Source organism: Talpa occidentalis, unplaced genomic scaffold (genome assembly GCF_014898055.3).
Source record: "Talpa occidentalis isolate TD23 unplaced genomic scaffold, MPIMG_talOcc4v2.1 talOcc4.6, whole genome shotgun sequence".
Classification (NCBI taxonomy): domain Eukaryota; kingdom Metazoa; phylum Chordata; class Mammalia; order Eulipotyphla; family Talpidae; genus Talpa; species Talpa occidentalis.
This window is the reverse complement of record NW_023604972.1, coordinates 83,721,943-83,730,168: the sequence shown is the minus strand read 5'-3', so window position 1 is coordinate 83,730,168 and position 8,226 is coordinate 83,721,943. Positions and strand designations below refer to the sequence as shown.

Below are 8,226 nucleotides of genomic sequence, written 5' to 3'. Positions count from 1 at the left end.
CTGAAATTGGGTACATTAGGCCTACAAGGAAGAAAGCAGAGACCTGGTTGTTCAGCCAAACACAAGCTCACTTGCAAGTATAAGCAAGCCCACTATACCAGCTTGGAGTAGGGGGAGCAACAAGATTAATGTGATGCTGAACCAAAATATGGAGCAGGAGAGAGAGGAAGAAGGATGAATGAGATTCTAATCATTGTATAAATTCCAGAATTAACAGAAACAGGAAGGGAGGAAGAGAGAAATAAAACATCAAATAATGTTATTTTGAATGCTAAATTTCTAAATTGAAATTAAAATAAAATTTCCCCATCATCATTCTCCTTCTAGTATGAACATTATTTAATTCTATCAAACACAAAGAATAGCATGTGGCTTACCATTCAAAAAGTCTAAAACTTCCCTGATTAAAATGTTTCTCGAGAATTGCAATAATTAAATGCTAACATTTAAAACATTTGGGAAATTTGGTCTCTGTAAGATAGAACAAAGACTGAGTCATTGTTTAGATGACATAATAGCACAACCAGTTTTGGAAATTCAAGAGTAGAGATCTGAAGTCTCTATTTCCACCTGAAAGATCTTTAAGTGGAAAACATTCTACCGCCAGTGATGAAGTTCTCACCCAGAAGCGCAGTGCTCAGAAGAGCAGTGAGTGGAAAGTCTGCATGTCTGTCCATTTAAGCTCTTAAACTATGTTATTCATCAATCAGTGCCTGCTGAAAAATATTTCTGTGCATTTTTTAAAATCATGGGTATCAAATCTTTTGTTATTGGGCATCACTGATACTCCCACCCAAATCAGTAATCTCATACAAGTAATATATATATATATATATATATATATATATATATATAAATATATATATATATGTCTTGATGATTTTTTTAAAAAAATGTTTTTGTTTAAGCAGTTTTTGTCTTTACTTTTTCACTCACTACCTAATTATCCAAAGAGATATATAGGAAAAGAGAAATCTTTCAGGTGGTATTATGGCTAGTGCCAGTGAAAGCTACACAGGAGAGAGGATACAAGAGAGAAGGAACAGGAGAAGGGGGGGGGGGCGCAGATGGAGGCAGGAAAAGGGGAAGGAGGTGAGGAGATAGTGAGAAGGTCAGCAACACCCTGGCTGTCTTCACACCTTTTAGGTGATCAAGGTCACAAGCATGTCTAAGTAAATGATTGACATTACCACCCCTTGAAGTTCTTTTGCCATAGAAATTAAAATTTTTAATTTTAAGATTTTAAGATTCATTTATTTATGCATCAAGAACTGGGGTACAGGCCAGAGGTGTGGGCAGTGAGAGGATTCACCAGAGATAGAGTGGGGAACAGAACAGGCAGATTGACTGAAACACACTGCTGAGGGGAGCAGTGGGCCAGACAGGAGAGGTCTGCTGCACCATGTGGGTAGCTCGCTGGCCAGGAATGGAACCTGTGCTGCAGTGGCTACAGATAGCTTCATAGGTTGTGTCTTAATCCCTTGTGCCACCAGGGAGGCCCTGGTTTCTTTTTTAAATTCAATGTTTATTTTCTCAAGGAATTACTAATATGATCCTCCTCTCCCAAGGGGTCATCAAAGGATGAAACTGCGTCCAGTTCATTTAAAAATATTAGGTGGGTTGGTCAATTTACATGACTGACTCAGCACAAAAGTCCTTACTGTCGCCCTTTGAAACTGTAATTCATGAAAAAAAAAAAAAAAGGTCAACATAAATACTAATCTGGATTTTGCTTTTAAATTTATTTTTATTCTTCATTAAGGTGATATATAGTTAAAAATTTAAATACTATGAGAAAGCTTATAAGGACTAATAATGGCCCTGTAACCAGTTTCCTTTCTATTTGCCCCCACCCAGGTCCTAATGGGAACTTAAAATTCCACTGCCCAGGGGCAGTTACTTACACTTGTTTAAGTTGAAAGGGAGGGCCTCCCCTGGTGGCGCAGCGGTGGAGCTCTGGGCTGCAGCGATGGTACACATGGCGCACAGACCTCTCTTGCCATGCCTGCTGCTCCCCTCAGCAGTGTATTTTGCCCGTCTGCCTGTTCTGTTCCCCGCTCTGGCTCTGGTGGATTCTCTCACCCTCACGTGCTTCTGACTGTACCCCGTACTTGTATCAAAAAAAAAAAAAGTTGAAAGGGAACTCCTATAGTGAGTTGAGTTGTTGGCATATTTACACACTGGAAATAAAAAATACATTCACTTTTAAATCCTGGTTTAGTAAATTGTGACTTTAACTATAGAAAACACACTGTAATAATAACTCATACATATAAAAAATGTATTAAAATACAAAATCTTGCAAGCAGTGTAATGAAAATTGCACTTTATGAAATGTGGTCTGAAAAAATTTCATATCATAAATGTATGATTAAAATAATGGTTTGAAAAGTCTTCTCTCATCCTACAAGTAAACCACAAGCTGATAATGAGGACATCTGAAAAATCCTCAAAAACATTAATGTTGAGAATAGGGATCAAAAAACAAATAACAAAACAATACTAAAATAATAGGAATATACATCTTAAAAGGACAAAACCACAGGATTTCATATATGAACTGATAACTTTAATGCACATATTATATGTTAAGGACTTGTTTACTGTTGAAGACTAATTGCAGTTAATGACAATAGAAACGGCTAATATTAGAATTTTAAGAACAAGCAGGTGGAAATCTCTGATTTTCTTATCTTTGCTCTGTAGAGAAAAGCTCTTTCTCCTTCCACAATACTTTAAACACAGTATCTTGATTCAAGGCAGATCAAGATCGCCAATCAGAAGGACTCACTGTTTTTAGTTTGGGGAAAATGGTGGAAAGCTGACTCAGTTTCTTTTGGTTACTGGAACAGATGCAGCTAACATGAGGAGTTTATTCTTTCCTAGTTGGCCTGAAGTCCCAATTTAAGGTGCCAGCAGATCAAACAGTAGAAAAAGAGATAAAATTTTCATTTGTTCTTATTACTTTAAAAAGTACAAGAATTTTAGGAGCTCTGTGCTAGGGATGAGGGAAGAAAAAGAATATGCATATTTTGTGTTATTTCACATGTGCTAAAATGAGTTGCAAGTCCAAAGATGGTCCACTGAAAGAATCTCCTCTTCTGGAGAGATCAATATTTTTCTGTTAAGACTTTCAACTGATTGGATAAGGCTCAACCACATTGTAGAGGAAAAAAGGATAATCTCATCTAAAAAAAAAAATGCTTTCTTAAAGCATTTAGAGTAACAGCTGGTCAAATATCCAGGTAGGATTCCAGAAAAGGAGACATGAGCCCTGATCACACTTGCTTTTAGGAGAGAGTCACTTTCTGTGTGGATCCTGGATCCAAGGATGCCTGATCCCACTGAGAAACACTCCACACTGCCAGATTCACCTGTGGCTGTGACGATCCCATCTAGGCTGACTCCTCCCACGATGATACCTGCCCCAACAACTCAAGGTGCTCCTAGAACCAGTCCATTTACAGCAACAACATTAACTAATCACACCAGCCATTCACCCACAGCTTTTTTTTTTTTTTTTTAAAGATTTCTTTATTTATTTATACAAGCACTGGGTACAGTCAGAAGTGCGGGAGGGTGAGAGAATTCACCAGAGCCAGAACGGGGAGCAGAGCAGGCAGAAGGACCGAAGTACACTGCTGAGGGGAGCAGCGGGCAGCAGGAGAGGTCTGCGTGCCATGTGGGACCCTCGCCGGTGGCCGGGGATCGAACCGGCGCTGCAGAGGCTGCGGGCAGCTTCACAGCCCAGCGCTCAACCGCTGCACCACCAGCATTCACCCACAGCTTTGACAGCACCCCCTCACCGCCCAGTGACATTAGTAATGGGCCTTCCTCTTCTTCTCTGGCTCATCAACAGGTGCCCCCAGTCCATGGTGCCAGGCAGTTCAGTAAGTTGAAATGGTTCCTTACTACCCTGTAGCAGTTTGGCAAATGACATTTCACCAGAGATAGGAGAAAGAGTCTGCATCCTGGTACTCAGACTAGTGAACTCTACGTTGACAACTGAAGAATTTCATTTCAAACTGCAATAAGCTACCAATCTCCCACTACGACCTTTTGTTTTTGAAGGTCAACCTGCCCCTGCTGTAGTGTCAACTTCTCCTTTGTGCAAGGCTGACCAAAAAGAATCCTGCCCAGTACCTTGCCCAGATCGAACAGCTGCATCTCAATGCCAGCACCACCTCACCCGTTGACTCCTCAGAGCTGCTGATTCATGCAAACAGAAACGGCAAGAATGGCTTTGGCAGAGAGCATTTGTACTCAGAGCATCCAAGCAAGTGACCATGAACTATTAGCTCAGACCAGCTGCAGTCAAAAAAAAAAATAACCAGCTTATCCTACCGGCCCAATGCCCTCACTCCACCCCACCTCTGCCTCAGCATTACCATTTTGATGGAATGGCCATTGTTCACCACCACAGCCACAAGCACCCGAGCGACAGAAGCAGATCTGTGGGATTGCATGGCACACGTCAGGAAGAAATGCTAGATCACAGACTAGCAGTCAAAGAATGAGCAGAGAAATGGAAACATCTTGAGCATCTGCATAATGGACAAGAAAACAACAAACAAATAAGGTAAACAGTCATTGTCTAAGTGATGCTAAGTGACAGTGTGACACAAGTGATACTAAGAAGATATCCCATAATTAAACCCAGAAATAGGAGCAGAGACAGTAAGGTAAATGAGGGGGTGGGAAAGGCAGCATTCTAGGCAAAGGAAACTCTTTTCCCTGGCATGGAGTCTTACCGATATTGCTATGTGCAGGAAATGGAAAATAACTTTGTGCACGAGACCTCACATATCACCCAATGTAGCACTTTTATTTTGCTTTTACCAAAGTTACTTAATGATAGCAATGCTATATATTGATAAGATTTAAGGAGTTATAGTTGCATATTTAACTTACAGATTTTGTATAGTCATTGCCATGACTGGTCTCATCACTGAGTACTTTAACTTTTTTTTGCTTTTTTTTTCCATTTAATTTCAAACTTTATTTTCATTATACTGGGTTACATTGGGCTAGGAAAGGAATGAGTCCTACAGAGAAGTGCACAGTGCCATTGTCATACGAATAGAATCAGGACCCCGATTTTGCTTTTTTTTTAAAAAAAGAAAAGTAACTTTCTTATATGAATGACTTTCCCCAGAGGTAATTCTGACAAGAAATTGCCAATAGGTAAGGATATGGGAGTATTATGGGACAGGGAGAAAGTTACCAGAGGAGGTTAATTCATAGTTTACGCATGGTCTTCAGCACAGAAAAGGAAGGCAGCAAGACCTTATGTACATAGTGGAATACTGTGTTATTCAGAAAAAGCTTCATATTCACAGTTCAATTTTTAGTCTGCATGATTGAGGAAACCTGAGCTGCATATTTCTAAAAAGAGAAATGATTACTATCTAGAACACCGCATCAATTTACAATGCCAGTCTCTGAACTTCGGCTCCTTTTATCATTCTTTCATTTGTTCCCTTGACAATACTAACAATGTGCCAGTTGCATCCTGTGAGCAGAGAGAAATAAAGGAATGAAAAAGGGAACATGAAGAGGAATTAGAATTGCAGTCATGTGAGAAACTGAACATGAAGTAATACAGAGTTACACGAAACCTGGCCTTTGGCCCTATTAAACCATTGTTTTTTTGGGGGTGGGTCCCCTTTACCTGGATCCCCATCATTTTCTAGGGTCAATGCCTGTACTGTATGGCTGTAGAAGTTTCTAGTATGAGTTCATATTGTTTAGAGCAGCATGTGGGCTCCTTCATGCCTCCTGCCTTTGTATAGTTGGAACCGTCTATCCTTGAAATACTTTCATCTGAACATTTGTGTGTGTGTTTTTTTCTTTTTAAATAAGTCATTGTCCTAAATGTTCTGCTGGGACAAAAAATAGTCAAGCTTTGTGTAATAGTCTACTAACATTAGATAATGGACCATTTGACATTTCACAGATTTGGCCTTGAAACAATATTTTCCAAGACAGAAGTGCACTGTGACTTCTAAGAGCACAGTGCTGTTAGTAATCGTTGATGAAGTCTTTGTTAGACAAGTGATATCTGCAATCCTAAAACTAATTCAACTGAACTGTCATATATAAATTTGCAACTGAAGAGTGACTCCTAAGGACTGGAGCCCTTGTGAACTCAATTTCAGGAGAATTTAATGACTGCATAAATAGAAATGAAATGTAAATGAAAGTTCACATGTGATGCATTGTAGCTAAACTCTAAGAATGTTGGCAATTTTCTTAATCTTATTCTTTTATCCTTTAAGGCATTACACTATTACAAAACAAAATTTATTCTAGGTCTGTTCAGCTACCGGTAGACTAATGTCATTCTTTGTAATTTATCTTACATACATCAGCTCAGATATCTGATTTTCTTTTTTCCTTCGATTCAAGTATCACTTTTTAATAATAGTATTTATCTTAATAAGACAGAAAATTACCAAGAAATTTAATTATTCATGTCTTCCTATGGTGTATTGGTTATTAATTACCACATAACAAATTATCACAAAACTTAGAGCTTGAAAAAACAAACATTTATTGTCTCATAGATTCTGTGGGTCAGAATTGGGGTGTGGATTAGCTGGTGCCTCTATCTTGGGGTCTCTCAAAAGGCTGCAATCAAGGTCTTGGTCAGGGTCACTATCATCTCAAACCTCTCCTAGGCTTCCAAGTCCCTCACCCAACTATGGCGGAGCCCTGTGGTTGTTGGATGACTGTACTTTGTTCTTTGCCACATCAGTCTTAGAAAATGGCAGGTTGCTTTCCCCAGAATAAGGGGAGAGAAGAGGATAAGGGGAAGACAGCATAGGAGGTAGAGAGACAGAGACAAAGAGAGAGAGACTTTGTAACCTAATCTCAGAAGTGACATCCCATCATTTTTTGCCATTTTTTATTTATTAGAAGGGAGTCCGTGAAATTACTGAAAAAAATACATTGGGTCTCCTTATCCCCAATTCCTGACATAAAGCTCCTAAAACCCCTCTAATTTACTAAGTGATGAGAACATTTAGGAACATCTTTTGTTCTAATATTTGGTCCTTAACCCTGATTACATATAAATATATATATTTTTCATCCCTTTATTTCCAAGTACCATTTCACTAAATATTAGTTCTTGTTTGAGTGTGTTAGGATAGGTTTCTATTGTATTTTTTTCTTTATTGAGGAAACATTGGTTTACCACACCACATGTGATGTAAGGGAGTAGGCCCACACCTTCTCAGAGGTGTGTCACCATGCCTCCCCCCATCAAAGTGTCCATAGTTCTTTACCTTAGGCCACTGGGCCCCTCCTCCTGCTTTGTTCCCACTCCTATCCTTCTTCCCCATTTGGTAGCCTCAGTTCTGTAGCCTTATTTCAAGGGCTTGTTTCGTTTTGGTTTTGTCAAGGAACTGAGTTATTAACCTATGTGATCTGACCCTAACTCCAGAAAGATAGTGTCAGAATTGAATTATTAGGCACCTATCTGGTGAAAATTGCTTGATGTGTGGAAAGCCCACATATCTGGTGTTAGGAGTACTGTGTGTGAGTAAAGGAAATCAGAGGAGTGTTTGTCCTAGAGAGAGTCATCTTTAGTTCAGTCCAATTCAAGGGGAGGGAGTTACATAGGGTGGGGTGACACAGGTGTGGACACCAGAGGTAGGGTGTAGCAGGTAGGGCTCCCTGCTACATGCAGTAAAGTAAGGAAGCTTTACTGTTCATGGCCTCAAATACTATGGTAAGACTGTGTAGAATCAGTCTCCCCCCAAAAGTTTAGGCAGATTTTTCTTCCCGTATGTCTAAGGTGGGACTTTTCTAATACTTGTCATATTGGCATGTGGATCTAAGGTCAGACAAGAACCTGTAAGCTTTGGGAGAAACTGTTGCCATTACTGAAAGAACACAAATTACCTGGATTTAGGAACATCTCCAGAAGTAAACTCTTAAGGCAGGGCAAATATTTTGAGGCAAGATTTGTCATATGAAACCTCCTCATCTCTCCTTGATACTTCAACCCTTTACTGTGGGATATAAATCACCAGTTTATCCCATTTACTTTGGGATTTATAGTCATGCAAATTTTCTATGTGTACATTATTAAATTTGATCTTTTCCTCCTACTACTCTGTTTGATGTTGATTTTTGTTTTTTGCTCATCTAGCTGGAGAAGAATTCAGAAGGATGGGAGAATGTTCCTTTGACAGGAGTCAACAGCTGTATCATATCATC

General features: G+C 39.4%; 1 pseudogene; it reads left to right on the top strand.

Moving 5' to 3' along the window:
• The first annotated feature begins 3,307 nt into the window (after positions 1-3,307).
• LOC119260410 (protein CBFA2T1-like) overlaps positions 3,308-8,226 on the top strand; it is a 55,445-nt pseudogene continuing 50,526 nt past the window's right edge.